Genomic DNA, 26,728 nt, shown 5'->3' with positions numbered 1-26,728 from the left:
TTACTTAGAAGCACAAGGTCTAAGGCTTTTAGTTAAAAGTCAGTTGTGAAAATTTTACATTGGAATGTATATGTCTTCTAGGCTGGAGAGAGTAGTTCTGGTTTTGTTGAAGCCAAGAATTTAATACATTTTTGACTTGACATAAGTCTTAAAAATAATTTTATTAGAAGACTGTGTGTTGGAGTCCAGCAGTCTGGAATAAAAGGTCTCTGTGAACGGTGTGTCTCTCTATGCTCTGGTTCTCAAGAGAAGCTAAAAATGTTTGAGCCACAGCAGTAAGGGCCAAGGGGAAAATGCTATAGGGTACATAGTGATTAGTCCTAGTTTGAGTATCATAACTGCACCCAGGACCCTTAAAAGACAGAAAGGAGAAGAGTTTAAAAAACAAAACAACATTCTTGTGAAGATTGCTGCTCTGGGATTGTGCTCTTGATTTTGCAGCCTCATAGCTGCATCTGAAATGAGCTGTTGCGATTTTACCCCTTGGACAATTTTCAGGCTACTAAACATTTCTTTTGCCAGCAGATATCAGCAGAATGTTCTGGAGATCCAAATGTTACTAATGGCAGCCTTAAGTGATGATTGAGAAGCTGGGTTGAAAGTTCTGCTCAAAGTATGTTAAGCATTTGATAGTTAAGCAGTTAAACTCTTTTTGACATTGGTTCAATTATGGCATTTCCTTATAATCACTGCTGATGGCAGATAATTTTCTTTATGTAGTGTTTTTGCTCCAGTGTCCTTCAAGACACAGAATCAGTAACAAATGCAGTGGAAAAGATGCTGGAAGATCCAGAAAGTCTGTGTTGAAGGGCTTTAGCAGACCAGGCTTTCCTACTGCTTGGCTGTCATTTATGAGACACAAGCTTTTACAAGAGCTCTGTTCTTGGTTAATTTTATGGATGATTGCAAAAATTCCAGTGCTGTTTGGTCCTTCTGTAAGTAATACTTTCAGATTCCTTGTATGTTTCTTATTTAAAAGAATCTCTGTAGTGTTACAGCCTCTATAATGGCACAAGCAGGTGGACTCCCCAGTGCCCTTCCTGCTCAGTCAGTCATAGCAGGGAGTCTCTGTACACCTGCCACGTGTACAGCAGGAGAGCCACGTCGGAATTTCAGTGCAGCCTTTGGTTCCTCCCCATCCACAATGGAAAGGGCACCTGCAGAGCCACTGGGGAAATGGTGCAAACTTTTCACTTGAAACAAAGAAGCTCTGTGCTAGTCTCCACTGCAGTTGGCAAAAAGGGAATCTATTGGGTTTTCATGCCATGGTTCTGCTAGAGGGAGGGCTACAGCGCTGGCTTCTGTTAGAAGGTATTATAAGCTTTCCCTGTGTCTGATGGATCCAATACCAGCTGCTACTAAGATGGAACTGCTGCTGGCCAAGGCTGAGCCCATCAGAGATAGGGTAACACCTCTGGGATAAAGGAATTAGGAGAGAGACAAGTTGTGCAGCAGCATTTGCAGCCAATGAGAGGAGTGAGGAGATGTGAGAGGAACAGCTCTGTAGGCATCAGTGTCCTTGCACAAGGGGAGGCAGGAGGTGCTCCAGCTGCCGGGGTGGAGATTTCATGGCAGCCCCAGGTGAAGACCGTGGTGAGGCAGCTGTGCCCCCAGAGCCCATGGAGGGCCATGATGGGGCAGACATCCACCTACAGCCCGTGGAGAGCCCCACAGTGGGGCAGGTGGATGTGTCCAAAGGAGGCTGTGGCCCCGAGGGAAGCCTGTGCTGGAGCAGGCTCCTGGCAGGGCCTGTGGACCATGGGGAGCAGCCCATGCTGGAGCAGCTTTGCTGGCAGGACTTGGGACCCCCAGGGAACTCCTCTGTTCCTGAAAGACTGCACCCTCTGGAAGGGCCCCATACTGGAGCAGTTCTTGACCTGCAGCCTGTGGGAAGGATTCACCTTGGAGAAGTTTGTAGAGGACTGTCTCAAGTGAGGGAACCTGTGCTGGAGCAGGGGAAGAGTGTGAGGAGTCCTCTCCATGAGGAGGAAGGAGCAGCAGAGGTGATGTGTGATGCACTGACTGCAACTCCCATTCCCCTTCACTGTGCACTGCTTGGGGGGATGTAGGGAAAATCAGGAATAAAGTGAAACCTGGAAAGACAGAAGGTGTTTTTAAGATAAGGGTTTATTTCTCATTATCCAACACTGTTTTGATTGGTAATGAATGAAATGAATTTTTTCCCCAAGTCGAGTCTGTTTTGCCTATGACAGTAATTGGTGAGTGATTTCCCTGTCCTTATCTTGACCCATGGGCCTTTCATTATATTTGCTCTCCCAGTTCAGCTGAGGAGGGGAGCGATAGAGCAGTTTGGGTGAGCACCTGGCATCCAGGCAGGGTCAGCCCATGGCAAGGAAATAAAAAGTAGTAGTCCAAGGGTGATAGAGCAGGGAAACACCACTGTTCTCAGTCAGAAATGTAACAGGAAACTCTTGCTCTGGAGAGCAGGTAAGCTTAGCCTGGGAAATAAGGGGGAGTAACTACAGAAACTGGCTTTCACATGCAGCAGGCTGGCTCCATTTGAGTGTGCAGCATGTCTGCTATGCTTAAGAATGTTGGTATTTAAATAGTTTTAAGCAGGCTTTGATGTTAGAACCATGTGAGTTAAGGTAGAGGTCAGTGTGTTGTAACTGTTAGCTGAACATTGCTAACAACTTTGTGTACTTTTACATTTTTAAGCTACTTGACCAAAAAAAAACTAGGTGTATGATTTTTAATCGTAAGCTCAATGTTTGCAGTTTTATGTGGCAAACCCCAACAAATCATAGAAGGCTGTTTTTTTTTCTGCATCCACAGTACCTTTCTTCATGGCTTAACCAAATGTATGAAATTATACCCTTGGGCCTGGATTTTTCCTCCAGCATGCAGAGAAGCGTGTTGTTATGGTTTTAAATTTTAAACTGTGCTTGTCAAGTGTTTTAAAGCAGGGAAATCCCAGGAAGGCGAGGAGCGGATGTGTCCCATTCGCAGCGGCAGCGAGGCTGTGTAATAATGGCAGTGCCTGGGAAACTGGTGCAGAGCGGCGCTTCACGCGTCAGCCCCGCGGGCACTGGCAGCACTGGAACTGGAAATTTTAAACAACAGTATCGATGTAGACAAGCCCAGCACTGCTCATGTGGAAGGAATTAGTCCACAAGATTTTATCTTCTCTTTAGGTTTGCTGTTTTCTGTTTGTGTCACACCTCCTCACTCTTCCCTAACTTCCAGGAGTGCCTTCTCTTGCAGGTGAGGCTCCCCTTCCCTGAGCTGTGGTCGAGGAGGGTGTGAGAGACACTAGCAGAGCCTTGAAGAAGGGCGTGCAGCTGTATTGCCTGTATTGTCAAGAGCATTTAGAACACTTGGGATGGTGATTGCTGGAGGCAAAATGCTGCTTCAGACCTTTTAAGATATAGTTGAGTGGAGACTGCACTGGTATAAAGAGGCCAGTATGGGTTGAACGAGCAATTACAGAAGAGCACTCCAGTGCAGGTGAAGTGGGAAAGAAGTATTTCCCAACTCTCTACACCTCCCATCCTCCCCCACCCTCTCTGGCGGGAATATGTTTACATAATGTGTAAGAAAACTGCTCTCAAATATCTGTAATTTTATATATATTCCCAGGAGTAAAAAAACCCTCAGAGATCTGTAATTTTCTGAATATTCCCGTGGGGACAGTAGAATGTGTGATATAAACCACCCTTGATCTTTGGCACATCATCCGCCGTTCCTTCAGATGTTCTCAGTCCTTTCTTGCACTCAGAGGTTGCAGAAAGCAACTAAGCGCCAGCCCTGAAGGCACCAATGTCCTGAAAACCTTCATTCTGGACCTCTGCCTGTGCCCTTGTTTCCCCAGGAGTCCAGGGAGTTCCTCCAACTCAAGCCTCAGCCTTCAGTCCCAGTCTGAGTGGCATGATAGGTGTACCTGTCTCCTCTTCTGTAGCCAGCCTTGTTTCCTGGATGGACCCCACAGTCTTGTTCAGTCCTTTTGCTATGAACTGAACGTTTGGGTGACCCTTAGACCTGTTCTGTCACTCTCCTTGCTTGGGATTGTCACCAACACACAGCTCTGCCCACCATGTTCGGATATGTGTGTGGCCCTTAAGTGCCCTGGGCTTTCCACTCTTTCTGTTGGGGCAGCCAGCCCTTGAGGTACCCTGAGACCGTAAGACATCGTGCCAGCTTAGTCATTTTAGGTGAGAAAAGTAACCACAAGTGAAGGAACAAACTACCTGCAAGATCACTTTGTCTTTATGTAGCTGAAATAGTTGAAAAGATGAAAATGTGAGAGCAGAGGGTTAGAATGCTTCTTTTCTTGCTGGTGGTATTTCAGTGGCTTTTTTTTTTTTTAAGCTGTTCCTGCCTAACACCAACCACCCACACTACTGGTAAACAGCATGTGGCATGCAACAAAAATTCTGTTTTCTCTCTCCTCATATTTGCTGCAGGACCAACAGTGGTCTGTCCTTCATATTTAAGGGTCTCGATCCTTAAATCATATTTTAAAAATCTCCAGAAATGCTCAAAATGTGTACAAAACCTCTTTGATTTTAAAAACATTGGCCCAGTGTTGTTGATTACGGTTATCTTACCTTCTGTTACAGCTTTGACTGTATGTCCTCCGGTTGTCCTCTTTTCTTAAGCTTAAACTAGAAGATCTTTGTTCTGTCTCTCTGTGGCACTTTTCATAAGACTTTATCACACCATAGTGATATCATTTATGTGGCTTTTTCTGCAGATGAAACTGCTGCTGGTATGTCTTTTCCATTTTCCTTAGAGGAGCAGAGCATCTGTCGATCAAGATTCCAAGTCTTTCCTTTGTGAGCAATAGCTCTGTTAAAGAAAAAACTTCTGCAGAAAATTATGTTACATTTATCCTAGGTGTTTACTGTTATGTTTTTCTTTGAAATGAACATGTTTCCTTTTTTTTTATTGTTCTAATTCAAATATTCTACTTACGAATATTAATATTTTGTAATTTTCTTAACATCAGTGTAACTCTACAGTAAGCACTACAGGATAATTGTGTATGATGTGTAACTATATAATCTCAAACTATCCACATTTTTTGCCCTGAGTAGCATTATGTATTCCCTTGTTCTTTTATTAGGAAACTAAATTAATAGTTCTTAATCTGACCAGCCTCTCCTCTTGACTGTTGAGGATTTTTTCATGTGCTTCTTAAATGCATGTTAGATTTTATAAAAAAAAAAACAAAAAAAAAACAAACCCAACAACAACAAAAAAAATCACAAACGCAGCAGACTTCAGATGGTTGTCTTTGTTTTCGTCAATTAGTAATTTCAATCCATTACTTCAATGTTCTGTTGTTTTAGGATCAACTGGTGAGAACTGAACAGTGTTTCACAGTGGAATGCACATGTTAGTTCTTGTACTACTCATCTCTGAGTTTCTTATGCATCTTAATATAACTTAATGTGTGTTTTTATTGTCATTTTTTATCGAGCACACAGTGGACCTTCATTAAGGTGTCTGGTTTTTCCTCTTTTTTTGAGCTAGTAATTTATTTATGACCCTGTTCAACAAGAAGTATGAGTGGTTATAATTTTCACCGTTTAGTACTTTGCTTAAATATAATGTGTCCTCATGTTTCCTCTACATAATTAAATTCTCCTGAGAGAAATACATGTACATATGAAGTTACTGTTTGGATTACAGTCTGTTTGTATTGCCAAAGTGCATAGAGTCCTCCACAGGTCAGGTGCTAGCTGTTTTGGATGCTGCATGAATACAGCACAAAAGCCCAAATCCTTCATCTGAACTCATTTGTAAGCTGCAGAAGTCAGATTTATTAATCAAAAATTCATTGCACTACCATTTCTGTATGTTTAGAGTACAACATTTGTGACTTCAAATCTTTGAAATAGTTTTCTACTGTTGTTTGATTAGTTCAAATAGTTGTATTTTCTGTCATCAGTATTATGATTTTATCAAACAGCTTGTTTTATATCAGTGTTACCTGCCATTCTTTGAATTTCTGTTCTGTATTTCGTACCATGATTTGTATGATATGAAAGTTGTTTCCATATGAATTAGATTCTGTTTTTCTCCTAATAGAAAATGTTTTTATTATACTCTCTGTAATCCTCTGCATATGACAAATCTTTTCCTACCTCATTAGTGTGATGTATTCTGGTTTGTAGCCCACTGTGATTGCAGCCTGTTGACTTCTGTCATTCTATTGCATTTCGATTCTGCTTGTTAGATCGTTCACTTCTTGCATGGCAGAGTAATTTTCTCTCTCTTTTATATCATTCTTCATCCTACATCAGCCTCTTGAGCCCCAGATGTTACTGGTCTAAAAATGGGACAGAAATTAACCCTGAACTCAGAAGACCCCAAACACTCACTTTTACCATTTTTGCAGTCTACCGTGTATGAATGCATCTTCTGTCTCTCACAGGGAGAACATTTTTAAAGGGGCCAGGGCTATTTCACAGATTCTGATTTCCATGTCCCTCAGCTGTGAGAGATACCTGGAGTAATGATGGGCTGCACAGATAAACCAGTTATCAGGATTCTCCAGCTGTGTTTCCCCCACCTTTTCCTTTGCCCCCTGCCTTGTGGGCACTATTCAGTGCTGTTCTGTCCATAGGCAGCCTGTACTAGTAGCTGTCTGCTACATACTCAGGGCTTATCATCCGCTTGTTAGCAATGGCATGTTATTTCATCCCACAGCTTCAAAATCTGTCCTCATGGTCAGAGCCCCAGACAGACCTTGCTTTCTCACGTTGCCTTGGTTGTAGAGCTGCCCTGTGTCACAGAGGGCACTGCTCAATGGGGGAAAGGAGGATCTGCTGGCAGAAGATGCTTGGAAGCAAAACACTGGGCAGAGTCCTTCCCTAGAGAGTGCAGTCTGCATTTTCTATTTCTACCAGCATTTTAAGTCAGAATTAATGTGCTGTGTGCTGGGGCATTTTGTGGTTTCCTGTAGCAGGGAGATTTGGGATGGCTCCAGTGCTTGCAGCAGCAAGGTGAGTGATGACATAAGTGGGGACCTGACTCTGCAGGCGTTGGGTGCTGCAGGCCTCGTTTGTCAGTGCAGCAGCGAGCGCGGGGTCTCCACTGGCCACTTTAGTTTGTCTGTCTCGGGGAGCATCCCTAAGCTTTGCTGGGCTCAGGGGAAATGTGGGTGATAAGACTTTTTATTTTTTTATTTGTGCGGGGGATGGGGAAAGGGCTGGCTGTTTTGTAAGAGCTCCACTGTGATGGATTAACTTTCCTCTTGAAGGATTGCACTTGGCACATCCAAAAGCGATTGCGGAGGGCCCGAGCCGGGCTCTGTGGGCCCGGAGCAGCGGGGGCTGCGCTCTCCTGGCTCGGCCTCCTCCAAGGCGGGCGGTGCCAGGCTCCGTGTGCCCTCACTTCCTGAGGGAAACAACCCTTTCCCTCCCTCCTCCCGACAGCTCCACTAGCTCCCTAGTGAACCTCAGCGGGTGAAGACGAAATTCTGTTCATGAATAGTTTTACAGTCCCCTTTCTCCCGCCTACCCTGCTCTCTGTCCTGGGAATGTGCTGCCCACACAGTGACCAGAGAAGAATCCGGAGACATTTGCAAGATAATGCCATATCAAATGTTCCATTCTCACACTTTGTTCTAGAATTTTTCAAAACTGTTTAGTACGCGTTCCCTTTCAGTTTTCATGAATAAGCACACTTCTCCCAGACTAAGAATGGGAAAATGCATTTCCAAATGTGTGAAGCCATGTAACAGTAATGAATTGCTGTAATTATGTATGGTGTGGTTAGTTTCGGTTAGTTTCTGGAAGCCTGTTGTGCATTTCTCCCTGCAACAAGTAGCTTTTCCTGTTTGCTTGCTGCTGTTTATCAGACTGGCTATCCTCCCAAAGTAATCCTCATCCAAATTCTTCATTCGAAAAATGCTCACCCGAGAGCCTTTTTGATCTTCAAATGCTCAGTGTCACCTTGGTTGTTGCTCTGACAGACCGCAGAAGGTAGAGTCTAGATTTCTTCATTAGAAATTTGGTGTCTGACGATGTTTTTAAGATACATGTTTTTCATCTGGTTTATGAAGTTTTTAGAAAGATATAAAGTTACAGCTCAAGGGAGAGTGAATGCAGTTTCAGACATCTAGTAAGCACAAGTAGAGGTTATTTATATCATCTTCCTCAGCTCCTGAGATGATGGCTCCTGGGAACTTGAGCAGTGCTCTTGCATGCTTTTCTGTAGTTACTGATTTTCCTGGTAAGTGCCAAATTCTTTACTTTTTTTCCTTTCCTATAGTGTTTGGGAAGATTGGGGAAATGTGCTGTCAAAGCGTTTTGGCTTCCTTATTTTTTGAATGACAATAGATACAGAAACATAATTATCTTATTTTTACTCCTGGCTAACGAATGTTTCTTACTGTTTTTCTCTTGTCCACTGTTGCCTGCATTAGACCTGTTTGTTTTTGTTTCACTTGAAAATGAACAAGCTTTTTAACTCTCAACCTTTTGTAAGGTAGATAGTTTTGGAGTTACTAAGCTGAAGTTATTCCCTATGACAGTGAGTGACTTGAGGTGTTAGGAGGTATGAGAAAAGGTCTTACTTTGAAGACTTTCAACTTGAAGTTGAAAAGGAGGCAGCAAAGATTAAAAGGAAGCTTTTCTACTTTCTGTTAGGGGTTTTTCCCTATCTGCAGTGTGGAAAAGTTATTCAGTACTGTTGGGATTAAATGCAGAGAAGTAGTGACAATAAAAATTTTCTCTTCCTCTGTAAAGAAATGATGTTTCAGAAGGTTTGGAGTCAATTTTGAGAGCTAAAACAACCCTTCATATTATGATGACCTGTCTGTTCCCATCATATCCCTCATCTTCTCTGAGGGGCTCCTGCAGAGCCAGCCACAGTGATCTGAAGTGTCTAGAAATATCCTTTGTGCAGCCCTGCCCACAGCTGGGAAACTGATAGCATTCTTTTGTTCCTCTGCGTGAAGCTATCTATGTGTGCAAAAGGGAGATATTTGCTCTTCCTTCCTAAAGCTTTCTCTCTAGAAGTTGCTCTGCTCTCAGGATACAACGACCATATAAATGAATTCATCAATCACAATAATCTGATTAAATTGATGGGGGAGAGGGAGCCAGCAGATGAAACAAACAGATTATTTTAAGATATATGAGATACCCAATTAGTAACTGACTCAGCATTTAAGTGAAAGTGTTGCTCAAGAGATTTCCTGGTAACCGATGTAATAAATTACCCTTTGTGGCTTTTGTCTTTGAGAAAGGCTCATGCACTGTTATTAGGAACCTGTAAGTAAAGCAGTAACAAAGTGTTGCACAAAAGAAATATCAGCTATATATTACTTTTAAAAAAAGTATGGATTTGTGTCTGTGCATTTTACTTAGAAATAGCCTAGGCTATGGGCAGTATCACAGACAGATTAATATGGATTTTAAGCCTTGTACAGGTACTTCAGCCATGACCTGCTGAATGTGTGTTCAGGCATATAGGAAACTGAGACTTGAGTAGGAAGGGAGTTGCTTTGTGTCACTGAGGTTTCAGGGGCAATCCCCTGGAGTACAGAGATAATGGGAGGGAAGCTCTCTGTCAGGGAGCATATGTTTTTGTGGCGATTACACTGTGTATAGATTAGGACTTCTGGGAGGGAGGGAATGGGAAGATGTGCTTGGAACACAGGACCATCTGCCAGTACCTTGGCATAGTCATTTCATTAATGGGAAGCTTTATTAGCTTGAGTCCTGCAGAGATAGACAAGAGAGGCAGTGAAAAAGACAGAAAACTGTCATCCAGCTGCCAGTGAAAATGGGAAAAGATGGCTCAGATAACCTCTAAAATCTGATTTTATTAGAACTACTTGTGCTCTTCTAGGTAAGAAGGTATTAATCTTGCAGAAAATTTCTTTCTGTATTTTGTGATGCAATGTGGGATGTTCTTTGGTAGGGAAACTATTAAAACTGAGGGTGAGCTGGAATAGGAGAGAAGGTGCTAGGAAGAAAAAGGAAGGAACTGTGATTTTTAGTGGGAAGTTATTTTTTTCATCAAAATCTGCCCTTTCCCTTTGGTAAACACTTGAGGTGACCTATATTAAATGTTGGATATTTAATGTTTGTGGTGATATAGGATGACACCCGGAAGATAAAACCCTGAGAGCATCACAGTCTCAGCCCTGGCCTATGCCAGGAACCTCAGAGAACATGGCCTGTGTTCCATGGGAGGAGAAAATTAGGGGAATGCTCTGGTTGGACACAAAATAGTGCTCCAAGGCAAAAAGGCAATGGTTAGAGCCTGTGAACTCTGTTCCTGTGTCCTCTCATGCCCAGTTTTGCTGCTGACATGGTAAATGTTCAAGCTCATGTTCTCTTCCTCAGTTTTGCTGTCCTGTAGATCAGAAAAACTATACTTAGCCTGTTTTAGGGAGAGCTCTGCTATTCTGTTGACAGAAGGCCTAAATGCTGTTGTATTTGAACAGTTCTGTTTTTTTTCTGACAGTTGAGTCAGACTTGAGTCTGGGTGATGGTGAGATGGCAGAGCCTTTGCCTGGTGAAAATGGTGGTTGGAAGTACAAAGTGGTTTAAGTGTTGGCAGTTGGGAAGTTATTTTCCTTTGATTTATACAATTCAGGTTAGACTGGTAGTTAAGATGAAGAGAAGGAATGAGAAAAGAACTGTTTCCCATGAAAAGCCTTATAATCTGCAGGTGCCTTAGTTCATGGGAGCGTGGGTGTGTTCAGGACAGTGTGAGGGTTATGTAGTTCACCAGCAAGATGGTTTGTTATCTAAGGCTGGACAAGTTTCTGTTTGCACTGCTAAGATGGTAAAGGCAGTTTCCCCTTATGTTTTTAATGATTTATGAGGTAACTCAGATGGAGCATTGTCTCTGACTTTGTCTGTTGTAAATCTAGGGAAACAAAAGGAACATGCATTTTCAAAAAAAAAATGAGTAGAAAAATACAGCTTAGGAGTGTCAAAACACCTAAGCAGAGTGATGCTTTACTGAAAGGGGGTTGGTTAGTCATCCACTTTGCAAATTCTCTTTTTGTATTGAGGATGGAAGAAGATTAGTGAGATGAAAATCTGTGTTATTACAGAGATAAGAATGGGTTATGGCTGGGTCCCAAAGGAGAAGGAATTTTTTAATATTATTAAAAAACCCAACCCTTTGCTGTGATTCATGTGTAATGCTTAGACAATTACACACAAAAAAATTACAATAGTAGTGTACAGCATGATGTTTATATCTGTAAATGTATGTACAAATACTGACATAACATAAATTTATATCTTGACCCAGTGCTTGTTCAATTCAGGAAATGCTTCTGATGGTTCTGACAAACATTTAATCAGATTCTCACACTGACACTGGAATGTGTTCTGAAACTCAAACCAAATCTTCTGCTTTAGAATATTTTTTTCTAACTGCCTTAAAATGGAGCAGAGTTGATTCAAAGTCTTAAAAAATATTTGCCCTGCACATGGGACCTTTCTGTGTTTTTTTCTACTGAAACACTGATAGTATACAGTGATAATACTCACTTGGATGATTTTTGCATGGAGTCAGAACCGTAAAACAGCAGAATATGCTGACTTAGAGGGGACCCATCAGGATCAACGAGTCCAACTCCTGTCTCTGTGTAGGACACCCCAAGAATCCCACCATGTGCCTGAGTGCATTGTCCAAACTGACAGTTCATGTACTTTCTCTCTCAAGTAGTGGAAGAATGTTGTTGGCCCCACAAGGGCATGGTAGGTCAAGGTTTTGGCTCAGTCTACAAGTCTAAAAGGCTTTTCACTTAGTGAAGCCATAAAGAAACCTCCAGCTGGCTGGATGCCCCTCTTAAAAACACAAGTGTAGCCTTATTCCGAAATGATGCTCAGGGAAAGTTGTGCATGCCTCAGTGTCTTGGGATGAGAGGAGTGGGAGGGGGGCCTTTGCTGAGATTCCAGTGAAGCCAGGAAAGTCAGATGTTTGCATGGAAACACAGGGAATTTAAGCTGATTGACTCAGAATTACTCTGAAAGGCTAGAGTAAGAGAGGGGAAAAGAAAGAAGGATGGCAGCAGAGAGCTTTTAACTTGAGATATGAAAGGAAATTAAGAAGGTGAGCAGAAATTTTTATTTCATTGCAAGCACAAAGCTCCTTTAGCTCTTAATGTGAGCTATAAAATTGTGGAGCTTCATGCAGTGTTTCCCTTCCAGCAGAAGAGCAGAGAGCTGAGTGCTGCCTGCATTGGGAGTGTTATGTACAGCTTTACTTTAGTGCCTTTCTGGGTCAGTGGCTCTCCAACAATGCCACACAGAGCTGCTTTAGTTGTGTTTCCATGTGTCAGTCTCTAAGTACTGACACTTCTCCCTGATCATAACCCAGTGTCCTAGAGAATCTCCAGGCTTTTCTGACTGCTAATCTCAAAGCATTTGTGGTGTTCCTTGAACTCAGGTTGGTTGATCATGTGTACCTTTTTTCAGATGCCATTCTTCCTTACAATTCAACCACAGTCAGATTGTTGACTTCATAAAATCAAGTAAAATTAGGCAGCCAAGTCCTTGTACCTTTAGCATTGAAAGAATTGATAATGCTCTCCTCAGATCGTTCTGGCACTGCTCTCTCAGTATCCATAATCTGTATTATTGTCTCATGATTACTGATTTATGCAAGGATTTTTCTTCCAGGCATAATGTACAGCAGGATCAAGCAACTGCATCATTTGTAGTCTTTCAAAATAGGTTTGTGCAGCAGATTGTTTTACCTCTGCATGCCAGAAAACGTAAAGGAAGAGGAATGAGAGAGTAAAATAGTGTATTCAAATATACTTTCCAAACAAGCATATGTGGTAGTGGAGACTTCTCTGGATGGATCAGGATCAGGTATCTGTTTCCATATGTGGGAAGGTTTGGTGACAGTTTGAGCATTTGTACAGTCAACCTCAGTGACAATTGGGAGCCCCGAGGGAGGAGGGAACAGTCTGTTCAACATTTGTGTATTCCTCATCAACTGACTGCACCTGCAATCTTAATCATCAGCAATCAGCTATCTGGGCATTTTGGAAAGTAGCAGCAGTGAGGAGCAGAGCTTGAGAAGACTGTGGAAAGAGAAAGAAGGCTATCATTCCTGAAGTGTGAGGAAAATCCTGAAGATATGTCTGTTTCTGAGCATTGGCTAAGCTGAATTTGGGGCTGAACATTAAGCAAGCATGTAAAAAGGGATATTCTGTGTCCTACTCTCTATTTCTATATTTCTTTCTCTTCTCATATTCCTGTGAATATGAGAAAATTTGCCTATTTTGACTATATCAAGCTATATTCTCTTTTCCCCATGTATGCTTTATCATTATATATTTTCTCTGTGCTTTGGGCTTTTAAAATGATTAATATTTTTAAGCTAAGGACAGTCATGTTTCTTTGGTGTAATTGCTACAGAGACATACAGGGTAGAACTGTTGTCTGTCTAGTGTGACTTGGATTGTTTGCCCAGACTGAGGATAAGATCTTCATGGGAAAATAGTTCTGCCTGGTTGGGCTCCTATATGAATACTATTCTTCTGACTAAGAGGATCCTGTTATATTTGATTAGTGTAAATATTAAGGTTTTTATGCTTAAAAAAACCAAGCACCCTTCTCATTTTCCTGAAAGCAGTTTTATTTTGTAATGGTGAAGGGGGACCACACACGTGCTCTCATATGTGTCATGGGATTTCCAGGCACCATCTGTTATACTGAGATTTGGCCTTTATTCTGGAGTAAAAAAGTAAAGCGAAACTTCCAGTGTGACTGGTGTTTGAAGAAATAAAGCTGTCAGGAGTACAAATGTCACTGCTTATTGAGTCTCTGTGTGGTGCACACCCTGACCTACAGGAGTTCCTGCAGGAGCCTGCCTGGCTGGCACACAAGCTCCTGAGCTTTCCCACTCCGCTGTTATGGCTGGTAAATTTGCAAGTAAATACAAACATGGGAAAAGATATGATGCTTCTAGAGTTAATGACATCCTTCCAAAATCACTTAATTGTGTGCTAGGCAGAGTTTCGTTTCCATTAGTAAATGCTTTGATGCCTAGAGATGAAATGTGGGGTTGCCTCTTCTGTTCAGCATTTGGGAGCTGGTATTAAGCAGCTGTTGATAATGGTGCAATGTACACTTTGTGTGTTGAGAGCTTTGCAAACATACAGATCTGTTTGCTTTTTAGGGATGACATAGGCACAAGAGTATGTATGGAGGAGGGAAATGGGAAATCATTAGGTATGTTTTTTGCCACCTCACTTGACTTTCTGTGGAAATGACAACTGTGTCATCCCTTTCACGATGACTTCACGCTCCTTTAATTGAGGTTCTGTAAAATAAATCTTGTAGCTAATTCAGATTTGGCCAAGTCCAGTCTATTTTACCGATAGATTTTTCTGTCTGGTTGATAATATTGCTCTGTTCTTTGTGTTTAATCACTAATCAATTATTGCATTCAGTTTAAATTCCCTGTTGCGCCATTCAGCTGGCATTGAATTCTGCCACCTTCTTACCAAGCTCTGTTGCATTTCTAGTTGTATCTGTTTTGGCATGCCTAAGTGGAAAATTGGCACAAAGAGCAGTTTCTTCACCTCCTTCCTATAACAATTCTCTGAGTTTCTGTAAGCAGGAGTAAGTTGAATTTTTAAAAGCTGAAGACAAAATCGTTTGAAACTTACATTCCTCTCTGAGTGTCTCCCCTGCATTTGCTATCTGCTAATCCTTTTGGGTTTTTTCAAGTTTTCTGTATTCTGGAAAGTAAAATCAACTAGATCAGAGTGATACTGTATCCTGTTCCAAATCAGCATCTTGGTAATAGTTTACACCAGAGAGTGCAAGATACTTTGCAGTGAAACAGAGAGCCAACCCCTATGGGAAACTTCTATTAAATGCTAGTAGTTGGATATTGGTCTATCTGCTTGTGTGGGTCTTACTGACTACCATGAGGGTAGAATTTTATAAATTCTGCTAGTAATTAACTTCCTAATTTGACTGTTTTTCTCAATGACTCTCATGGGATTGTACTGTGAAAAAACGTTTCTTTAGTTGTCTATTCTTTTTACAGTGAAATCAAACATTCACATCTTCTGTAGTTTAGTTGTTTCGTGGTTTCATCTGGCTGTTCCAAAGTTTACCCCTGGTGTTTTGGGATCTGCGGAGGCCAGGCATGCCGGGCTTCTTATTCTGCTTTCTCAAACTATTTAATGAAGGAAGATAAGAATTATGGATCAAAAGAAAAGAGAAAAATTGTGTCCTGCAAAAGGCTAGGTGGTTTTTTTTACTAAACTAATCTTTATCTAACCAGGAAAGAGGAAAAACTTTTGCTCTTGTAATTATGTGAGGAAGGCAGAGAGCTGGGTGTGCTTCATTATATTTACAGGCAGGGCAAGTGTGGTTCTTGTGCAGTAATTGGCTGTAGAGGTATTAAAGATTATTGGAAACTCAAAGGTCAGAACTTTTGCTGAATCAGGGTCTGTGTGAACTGGAAGGCTACAGAGGTACCTGATGTGAAAGATTTGACTTCAGAGGCTGTCCAACAGGTATAGTAAAATTATAGCAGTCTAGTCTGTGCCCTCCCTAGGGGTGTTGGTGACTCTTGAGATGCCCTCCCTGGCCAGCTGCTCCGTGTGCCTGTCTCAGTGTGTGTGTACACAGACACATTTCCTGAGCTTCATCTGAGCTTCAGCTGCTTCACAGAGTACTTCCATCCCTGTGATCGCCAGCCAGGCAGAGGTGTGGAGGAGGGTGTGACTCCCTCCTTGGGGTAGCTTGTTTTTATTTCACAGTATACCTAATTTGGAAGACTTTGGGAATAGACTACACAGACTTTGTCACACCATTGAAGTTTTACTGAACTGATTTAGCTGTGGCTAAGACAAAAGAAGGTAACATCTTATAGTTTGCTTTGTTGGTTGTTTCAAAGACGACAATATTAATGAACAGGTGTGAGAAATCCCTCTCAGATTGTGCTGGCATTTCCAGTTCTCTCAGCTCATACTGAATTTGCTTGTTCTGTGAACTTTCTTTTTCCTTTGTGGTTCTAAATCCGGGATCCTGGTTTGTTGACTGGGGGATTTTTTTCCCCCCTGCATTTTTCATTTCTCACCTTGTCCCACTCTTTCTCACTCATGCACAGTTGAGCTTGCTGCAGTGCAGCCCTGTGTCATTGTCTAGTCATTGCCAACATGGCTGTTGTCAGGGCCTCCATCTGTCCTCATGCCCTATTTAGTGTAATGTAATCATTACCTTGCTTGTGGAGAGCGAAGGTGCTCCTGCTAAGTAAATGTTTACCAACACTGCTGAAGGCTAACTTAGGGAAGAGAGAGAGGGAAAGATTGTTTTAAATTTTGTTTTGTCTCTATTTTTTTTAAAACAGAACCTTGTTCCTGAGTGAAGCAACTGATGAGTGTTTTCCTTCACCAGACTGTGATCAAAGGTAAGTGCACAACCTTTTGCATTTTTATGGACTGACATATTCAGACTTGGTGAGGGTAAGGCCTCAAGTCCTCCTGAGCAGTCTCATGTCAGAAAAGAGACGTGGATTAGGAGGAGGCTAGACTATTTTGCTGCAGTGTGAAGTTGCACTCTCTTTCATCCCTCTATAAAGAGTTGCAGAGGAAACAATTTCATGTCTCTGGTCTTCAGTTGTACTGTTGTCAGCACACAGTGGCAGGTGAGTTAATTTAGGTCAGGAAGGAATTTCTGATGCAGTTCTGGGACTGTGATACTGTGATAAGACTGGGTTGCTTACTGCTAAATATTACTTTATTTAGATGGAGTTACTACTTCCATACCTTCTGGGCAAAATTTGGGGCAATGTCATTCATTATCCATTAACTCTGCCTTTGAAAAGAAATGGGAAGGATGTGGGCTAAAAAGCTTTTAAAGTTTCAGATTTTGCGTTTCACAGAATCTCTGACCCGTGCATAACAGCTGTAAGATCCCTTTGGGAATAACTATTTATGTTCCTCCCAGCATACTGGAACTGCATTCGTGACTTAAACCCACAGGAAATATCATAAATGTAATTAAAAATTAAAAATAGGAATACTGGATTGGTCAAAATTCTGTGCTGAAGGAAAGGAGTTCTATTTTCTTTCCCCCCTCATTTCTGTCTGGATGAATAGTGAGGGAAGGTTATTCTTGTGGAGTTTATTTAGTATATATGTTTGAATACTGTACTCTAATGTAGCAAAAGAAAAGCACTGTTCTCCCAGGTTGTCTGATGGAAAACTTGCAGAGATTCAGCCTCCTGTAATATTTATGATTTTCAGGTGCTAATATACTTACAAAAGTGTTAATCCTGTCTTAGGAGTGGAAGTTCCTACAATCAGTGCAGTAGAAAGACAGATGATGCGATCCAGTGAAAGGTTCTTAGATTGTTTTCTTGGAAAAAACAGGGATGATTTAGTTCTGTGTGTATGCTGAACAAATCTGATTGAAGTACTTTTTCATGCCTTAAAGAGTGCTGTATGGATTTCTCAGATTGCTTTATTTGAGTAGACCACTGTGGCTTTAACTGTGCAGAAAATCGGGGGCAGAGAAGGAAGGATGGAACAGCTCATGACTTAGGCAAGTAGCCTGGGTTTATGGAAAGGAGATTACAGAGCTGGTGCTTAGGGCTGAGTTCCAGTGTGCAGTAGCTGACGTGGTGAGGAAAGGTGGATATGCTGAAACAAAGACTTTGGGCTCTTTGAGCCCTACATAGGCTACAATTCTAAATTCCTTTGTATGTCAACCAGAAGCTGCTGAACCTTACTGAATTTTCCTGTTAAGGCTCTGATACTGTTGCCCAAATGAAAGATATCTTCCCAGGCTGATTTCCACCCAGGTCCCACTTTCTTTTGGCAGCCACTCACACTGCAGCTTTATGCTTTTTCACAACCCTAACCCTGAGTTTTCTACAGACATGTAGACAAGAGTCCTTAGGCCTTGGTTGGATAAAAGGATTTTGGAAGAGAGGTATGACCTACGTAGGTGGTGTGGCTCTGTTATCATAACTCATTCCAGTGTGATTCAAATACTAAATCTTGTCTCCTGTCAACTTTTTATCAGTTTTGCAGGTGATATTTGCAGAGACACTAGTAAAGGAACAAAAATTACTTGAAATGTGTGGTACATGTTTGTATACTTGCAGTGCATTCTTGTGAAGAGTAAACTGGTAGAAGAAGCTGCAGCTAAGTTTGCAAACTCAAAGTTTTAAAAAGAATAAATTGCACAAAAATTTGACATGGAGTAGAATGAGTGTAGTGACCACATTAGCGTTCTACTCAGCTTGAATAGTGATGTACTTCCAGAGACATTTGGTGTAACTTTCATGTTGATAGATATTTATAATAAGTGAAAGAGTCAAAATATTAATGGAGCACTTCATGTGTTCTGCTAGTGTCAGTGTGTATATGACAACATGGCTAGAAGAGCAAGGAGAGAGCAATGTTTGACTTAAGGTAGAGCCACAGTAAATTGCTACTACACCACTGATTTCATTGACACAAAGGGTAGAAAATGGGAAAGACAGCAGAAATGTAGAAATTACAGGAGATGGAAAGGGGACCATGCAGTAGAATATACAGCCAGGTAGTCCATGCAGAATCCATTTCACTCTACATAAAAGCAGAGTTATTGGAAATTTTAAGTTATTATTATTAATTTAAAAGTGGAATTTAGGCTTTCCTTGTACTAGTATATTGTTAGTTCATCCTTAGCAATACTTGCTAATTGCTTAAGACTAATGTCTTAATGCTTCCTGCCTATGCCAGCAATATCCCACAGTTAAATTACAGAAAGTGAATGCCAAAATGCCTATAGCATACTTTTCAAAAAACATTTATTTTCCCAAAAGTCTTTATTTTCCTGTGAGATATCTCAACTCTATTCAGTTGTAGCAGAAATAGAGGGGCAAATAACTTCTTTTCTCTTCTATTATATTTTAACTTTTTCTAGTTCCTAACTGTGTTTGTTTTGTTAGTTGGTTCTAATAAGGATTTGTCTGCCAGGTCAGTCACCTTTGCAGTCACCAGTTCTTCATCTCCATGTCTGGAGCAGGCTGCAGTAAACCAGTTCCTCTGAAACTTTGTGGAATTGACCTAATATTATCAAAGAGGTGCTGTCATCGAAACATCTCCAGAGGTGTGCTAGTTTATTTAAATAGTGTGTCTTCATGGCATTGTGCCACATTTATTCAATAGGGATGAGTTCTAGTGCTTGGACAGGATTTAGTTTTAAACATTTCAATTAGCTTATTGGTCTGACGTTTGAGAACTGGCACATTCATAGTGGATTTTTGCCAGCTACAATTTACATCATTTTTAAGGGTTGGCTATTGCTGAAGATGAGTCTGTCAAGTATTAAAGATTAATACAAAAATTAACTACCTGAAATTGTAAGCACTATGAAGTGGAAAGACCGTATAAGACTAGCAACCTGCATAGCCATACCCACTAACCGCATTATCCTTTCCTCCATTTAAGCATACTTTGTCCCCAAGTGGGCCTTGGAGATCTGTGAGGTAAGAAATGTGAGCACAGCTGAACAGAAACAAATAACTAATTACAAAGCAGAAGGGCATGACTTAGGGTGCTTTGTGGGGGCCTGTTCCTCCCTTCTGGGTGTATCATCTGTTTGTCAATTGAATGGCTTGACTCTGACCCTTTTTACCCTGTTCATCATGCATTTTAAATGAATATCATGGCTGGGGAATGCTGCGTTCAATATATTAAGAGCTTTTCCCCTCCCTTAACATAGAAGATTAAAAGTAACACATTATTGTTAGGTTTTCTTCTATAAATGCAGATGCATATTCTTCCTTTCTTTCACCTTCTTTCACAAAATGATTCATGTGCTTAATATATTACAAAACTCTGTTAGTCTCTCAGATTTTATTTACTATATCTGGTATTAAAGTTGTTGGTCCAAAGACCCACACCAAACTGCCAAGGTCTGTCTGAAGGCCATCCTTAAAGGCTTCAGAAATCAGCTTAGGTTTTGATTATGGACAACTTGGAGTACTTCCCAGAAAAGACCTGGGCAGCTGACAGTTAAGAGATGAATATTGCTTCCATTGATTTTTAAATTTGTTCCTGCAACCGCTATGCACCAGCCTCTTGTGAGTGTACAGCACGAGCTAGGAGCTGAGGCAAGTCAGAAGGTAAGGGTGACCCCAGTGCAGCAGTGCCACCATTGATGAGGCACAGTTCCACAGGGTCTGAGCATGGCAGGCAGAGCTGGCTCCTAGTAACAGGGTTTGTTGACACTCCCAGCTAAGAGGGAGCAATGAGGTTCCATCCAGGAGTTTAAGACATGGCTGGAGGCAAAGCAGCATCGTGGGTCCAAAGGCCACCCAGGAGATAGGGCCAAAGACAGAACTGGGTTCACATTACACCATGTATATGAGGGATCTTTCCAGAAGAAGAGCTTCCTACAGACTAAGTCAATCCAGGAGATGAAGCCAGAGGCAGGGCTGCAGACAGGTATACCTGCAGCAAAGTTCAGGCAGAGAGCAGGGGGCCAGGCCCAGCCTTAAATCGGGGTGCAGAGGGAGTGCATGGAGGTCCACTTGAGAGTAGTCCATGTCATCAAAGGCTGATGGTGCCTCAGGTACTGACACCTTTAGTTCCTTAATGGGATGAAAGGTTGCTTGTTCCCTCTACTGCCATCTCACACGAATTTTAATTATATAACTGGTACCAATTACAAAGCCTCTTTGTTTCACTGAAGAAAAAGAAAAGAGTTCTCACTCACATGTTTATTCTGGCTTCAGAAATTGTTGCCTTGCTGGATAGGCACTCATTCCAAATGGGGTGGATAGTGGTTCACTTGTCTCCTGCTGTTAAAGACAGAGATGTGTTTTTAGGATACAACCATTTTGCTGTTTGCTTGTTTTGCTTTGTTTTGTTTCCCCTCTTAATTCCAACATCAACTACAACCAGAGTGGCAAAAAGGACCTTTTCAAGAACCACTCTTGTTTTCTATTTCAGTGCCAGGACAAAAAAAAGGATAATATGGCATATCTGTCTTTGATTAAATTTCAGGTTGGGTAGATTTCACCAGTGGTGACATGAACATTCAAGCCAACTAGAAATTTACCAAAATATGTGCAAATAAAATGACTTGATTGAAGCTGAAGAGATTCTACCTACTCAAGTCTGCAAAGTCAATCTCCTTTCTCAGCCCAATCCCAGCCTCCATTCTGGCTATGTTCACATGGCTTGTTAAGGCAATAAGCTCTTGTTGGGTTTAATTGTAGTCTTCCTTGTGCTTTGGGTGGATCTCTGTTATCCTTAGTTAAAGAGGAAATTCAGGAGAGGAAACTGTTCTTTTGTCAACGGGCAGATATTGGCTGGGTTAAGTGCATCCTTGAATCGTCTATGCCTTTCACAGCTGCTAAGGTGCATGAGAAGTTTTACCTTCTCCCTTAGTGATCCCTAGAAAATCTGAGTTCTGCCCAAGTATCTTTTTGCAAAGAGCTGAGGTAATATATATTCTGTATCAATATTTGGGTGAGGAAGAATGGAGAAACTCAAAGGAAATGAATTTTTTTTCAGCTAGTAAGTGCAGTATTTAAGTACCTCAATAGTAATCTATCTTTGCTGGTATTTTTTCAGGGAAATTTACACACAAATAGGTTTAGTCTTCACAGCTTCAGTGAGAATTTCAAGATTTATGGGACTGGCTACATTATATCCTGTGTGTTCCCTTCAGCTGCGAATATGGTAAATTGAGTTAATGAGATGGTGGACAGAGCCCGGGGGGACAAGATCTGTGAACAGGGTAGACTGGGGATGGGGAGGGGGTGTGTATGACTGAAGAACTTGGGTGAGTAATTCTTACTTGGCACTTTACCATAATCCATTCTAGATTTATGTCTTTCTCTCTGGAGTTTAAGATAGAACTATCAGTACTATTGTGTCATGATGACTTACAAATAAGGCTTGATGAAGAAAAACACTTCAAATAATGTAAGCTAAACAAGCACATGTCTTATTATGTCTTGGTAGCCAGAACCATTTAGGCCTTGACCGTTTCTCAAGTGTAATCAGTGTGAAAAGCATAATAAACCTGAGGTATTTTGAAAAACGTGTAACAGAAAAACATACCCTTTGAGCATGGCAGGGCATGAAAAACGTGTTTTGTCCAGCTGTTTAAAGTCTTCATGAAAATTCAAGTAAACATTGTAGTATAGCTCAATAAATGAGAGGCATCTGAGAGGATCATCAAGTGTCCTGCTTCATGAAGTTAGGATTTCAGTATATGTCTGTTAGCAGATTTGCTTGGACAGTCGAATTTTGCTGATTTTTTGTTTAATGTTTCAAGATCGGGTTATTTACAATCTAAGGCCACTTGGTTGAAATGTATTTACCTTGGTATCATGTGCTCTTTTAAGTTGGTACAAAACACAGCAAACAGCTTGGGTCTTATCAACATCCTAGAAATCATGCCATTATACAGTATGACCCTGGTGAGGTAGAAATACTGCAAATACTGTTAACATTTTTGTAAAAAACGTGATTCTTTTGTAGGGACTCTAAAAGACACTTTTCTTTCTCTGAGTTATTAGTTCTGATTTTTAGATGAGTTTTCCAGATTATGGGTATTAGAAGTAGAGGAAAGATACTGGCTGGTCCATAAATACTGCAGCATGCACGATTTCAGCCAGTGACGGAAGAGAGACTTTCATCTGAATCATGACTAGATATTTTGAATTTGTTTTCATTTCTCTGGGCATTACCCTCACAAAAATTACTTTTTCAATCTGTTTTAATTCACAGATCTAAAAAAACAAACCTACCTAATAAAGGTACTGACACCTTTACACAGAATTAAAGCTTCTGAGGATTGGCTTGATTTTCTTGGACCCCTCAGAAGTAGTCTGCTGATTCTGGTGGAGACCCGCTGCTCTGGTGTTGTATAATTCTGCAATTGTGCGACTGCTGTCTCTGTGATTAAAATCCGTTGAATAGCAAATATAAAGATCATGCAGTAGTGTCAGAAAGACCTTGTATATCACAGTCAGCACTGGGCCTGTTATTGAAAGACCTACAGGGTTATCCCAATGAGTGGGAAGCTGCCTGGAAGGGGAGACTGTCCTTAAATTGAGCAGCAGTAGAGACTGTTTGTTAACTGGTAGCAATATTTGCAATTTCCCCCTTTATTTCCAGGGCTCTTTGGAAAAGATTACCGCAAACCAACAGTGTGCAGAGCTGCATTATTGTCTTATGGTAGGGTAATTAGGACTGAACTGTGTAGAAAAATACCATTGAAATATCACCAGAACTACCTGCTAGCATGAAGACATAGTTCATGTGCTTGCCCCTAAATGGTGCTTAACCTCAGTTGGGCTAAGTTATTCCTCTGGTTGCCATTGATCTAGGGGACACTGTGGAATAGTTGTGGGAGTTGGTGGGGCATGGGTTAGGGCAGGAGGGTTAGGGTTAAGGAGGATGAAGAAGAGGAAGTCTAGCCTTTGAGAGAAATACTGAAGTTGTGACTTTAGGCAGTGAGCAAAAGTTAATTGTCTTCATGTATATGGAGCAGTAGTAATTCTTCTTTCTAATGTTTTCTAAACTAATAGATTTGAAAAGGTTACCAGCAAGTGTCCAGTAAGACTGAATCTCTATAAAACACTGGAGACTGGAGAAAGGTGTATTAAGTGTATAGTGGAAACCCATCATGAAAATCTCAGTTATTCTAAAAACTGGTTCTTTGTTGTGTGGAGTCAGAATTTTCTGTCATCTTTCTGATTAGTGGAGTATCAAGAGATTTCCAACATCTGCTGTTTGCATACTGCAGCTTGAATGGAAAAGGGTTTGTTTACTGGCATAGATAGGAGCTAAAAATTTTAATGGTTTTAGGTTATGATTCTATGAAAATTTTTGTCAGCATTATCCATCTGCAGTTCACAAAGGCTTGCAGATTCGCAGTGCTGCATTGTAGCATGACATGTATGTGAGAGGATTTTTTTTTTTGAATGAGGCAAAATAGAGAATTGTCTCCTCTCTTAGATGTGGAAACAACATTTTTCAAAGGTGCTCAACTTCCATTTATCTTTCATTGATTGATTAGAACAGCAGCTCTAGTTTTATGTGTGTAATCCTTATCCCTCAGCACCTCGTCTTTTATTCACCGCTTAGCAATAAATATCTTTGTAGCTATGTGCTTTCCTTTCTGAAATACTTCAGTGGTTTTTTTTCAGTTTTCATATTAAATAAATGAATGAAGAATTGTGCTTTTTTTGTAATATAAGGTAATGTAATGTTTTTGTAATATATCTTCTAGGATTAAAAAACACTGAGCAAATCTTTGTGCCATTGTAGGACAGAAAGAATACCTATTGTATGCCTATTCGGAATGAATTTTATTGTTAATTCAAAAGGAAAGTAATTTACTCTTAAAAAACATTTTAAAACATTTTCCACCTTAGCTTCCAGGGTTTTTTTTTTTTGGTCCTGCCAAAACAATGAGACAGTAGGAAATATCTTTGAGGCAGACCTTAAAGCTGGACATTCTACAAAAGCAGGTTAAATCATAGTAGGTAAACCCAAGAGCCTGGTGCTTGACCCTTGTTTCTGATGTTAGTTTTTAGTTTGTTATTGTCAGGATAAAATTTTTACGAGGTGCTTTTTTCACTTTATAACAGAGACGGCACTTGATGAATCAGTGAGATTCAGGCCTCTTCTGGAGTGCTCTCTACTACCCTGCAACATTCCATTGCATTAAGGTCGCCCTGTCTTACTACAGAAGTGTTTGCTGTGCACTGTCAGCTCCTGTTATAGGAACTCCTCTAGAGATGTGTGCTAGTATGTCATCCTGTCTGAAAACCCTCTACTCCCTAACCCTGACTGGGAAAGGATACAACTTTGAGCATACCTGGGGCATTGCATCTTTGAAGAGCAGCGTATGCTGCTGTGGTAGGAAGTGCCTTTTTTCCTGCCTGTGTCTCTGCTTCTCTACAGCACCGTTTCCTGTTACCTTTTGAAGTAGAGAGCCCCTCTTGTGCCAGGCTTTCAGGAGTTTAGCTCCTGCCCCCCCCCCAACCATTGCTACCAAAAGTGCTTACACGGGGACAGAGCATAATCTGAGATTTATGTATTTGTTCCTTTAACGTGTTAATTTTTTATTAGTGGTGCACAAGAAGGTGATTTTTCTTTGTCCCTCTGTAAATTTATTCCAGTCTCCAGATTCCAATAATAGTGTCTGAATATACATAGTTGATTTGCTCCCTGCACCGCCCCAAATGAGATCAGTTCCCTGAGTGAAGCTGCAAACCACATTAGGGCAAGAGAAGCAATTTACTGCTGCTGAATACATTTTCTGAGTGTAGTTTCTCTGATCTTGTCAGCTTGTCAGTCTAGAGGCATCCATAAACCCGTGACAGCTTCAGAAGATGAACTCTGGCAGCAGGCTGTCAGGGTGCCAGGCACTGCTGTCTGTGGGCTCCCTTTTTTTGCTCTCCCCCTTTGCCTGCCTGCTTGCTCTCCCTCTGCCTGCCAGCCTCTCTCTTCTCTGTCTCCCTCTCCTTCCTCTTCCCCCACTCACTCCCCACCTCCCTCTACCTTATTGATGTGGGTTTAGGTGCTGCTGTTCTTGGTGGTGACACCTTTTTGGTTTCCTCCTTCACTCTAGCCACTGGAACAAAAGGAGAGCTGGCTGCCCATGGTGCAGCACCTGTCTTTGCAGCCTGAGTAGTGACAGGGAGGGAAGTGGGGCGCTCTGCGTGCTCGCCCGCCTGCGCCAGCAGTGAGCTTGTTCAGTCACTTTGCTATAAATGCCTTTGAACTGCTGCCAGATCCCATTGTCTGCCGTGCAAATGGAGTTCAGCGCCCCACCGTGATTAGATGCACAGTGTGTAAAAGGAGGAAGGAATGGAGGAGCTGTTCCCACCCTGAGTCGCATCTCGAATCTGCCGTGTGCCGTGAGAAGCTGAGCACTGGACCATGCTTTCCTTTGCACTGGACCATGCCTTCCTTTGCACACCATCTTCCTTACTTTCCTCTCATTGTTCCTGAGATTTTAGGGAGTGACATGGGAGCTTTTCAGAGAGGAGCTGCAAGGCAAGATAGATTCTGGGGGGAAGGGAGCTGTGCTTTTGGATTGTTTACGTGGGACTGTGCTTTGCCCACCACCTACCTGTAGCTGCAGTATGGTATAGCAGCTAGTCTTTAATGGTGCTTATGCTCAGCACTAACGTGCTCTTTTTAATAGCATGAATTTATTTACATTTTTCCATTTGCCTGTGCTTAAAATTACAGCATCCTTAGGTTGACAAAATATGAGAGATTTTGGCAACACTGAGTGAAGGGAAGGCAGCCACTGGTACTAATGGTTTATCCATCTACCAGCTGTGCAGCCCAGCTGCCCTTCCCCAGAAAGGCCTAGCTCACTGTATGATTTTTGTGAAGACCAGCTCTCAGTCTTTCTTGCTTTCCATTTGGCTCTGTGTCTTTCCTTGGGTTGCTGACTTTCTGACCTGTTTGGATAGATTAACTGCATGTAAGGATTTCACTTTTAAAGGTAGGAATTTGAATCTTTGTGCCTATCTTCGCTGTTACTTGTCCAAGTGCTACTAGGTTGTTACAAGAAAACACTGTTTTCTTTCATGCCTTGCTGTTTGACTGCTTGTTAACCAGTCATTATCTGCAAGGACAATGCTTTGAGAGGAGGATGGAGGAGCTGCTATTCAGTGACTGTATTAGGCAGTGCACTAAGTGGAGTTGGCAGGGCTTGTATCTCATACTGATATGCCTGCTATAGTTCCTTGCTCATTAAGCTCTTTGTTAGTTCCT

At 41.5% G+C, this 26,728-nt stretch overlaps 1 protein-coding gene across 2 annotated transcripts in view; it reads left to right on the top strand.

The window, feature by feature from the left end:
• Positions 1 to 26,728, top strand: part of NDST2 (N-deacetylase and N-sulfotransferase 2) — a 123,605-nt gene that overhangs the window by 56,191 nt on the left and 40,686 nt on the right. For both annotated transcript variants that reach the window (XM_066554594.1, XM_066554595.1), the window contains one exon: positions 16,324 to 16,383. The gene's annotated coding sequence lies outside the window, so the exon portion shown is untranslated. The remainder of the gene's footprint in view (positions 1 to 16,323; positions 16,384 to 26,728) is intronic.

This window comes from Molothrus aeneus, chromosome 8 (assembly GCF_037042795.1).
Source record: "Molothrus aeneus isolate 106 chromosome 8, BPBGC_Maene_1.0, whole genome shotgun sequence".
Taxonomy (NCBI): Eukaryota; Metazoa; Chordata; class Aves; order Passeriformes; family Icteridae; genus Molothrus; species Molothrus aeneus.
The sequence above is the reverse complement of the archived record's forward strand: the minus strand, read 5'-3'. Positions and strand labels throughout refer to the sequence as shown.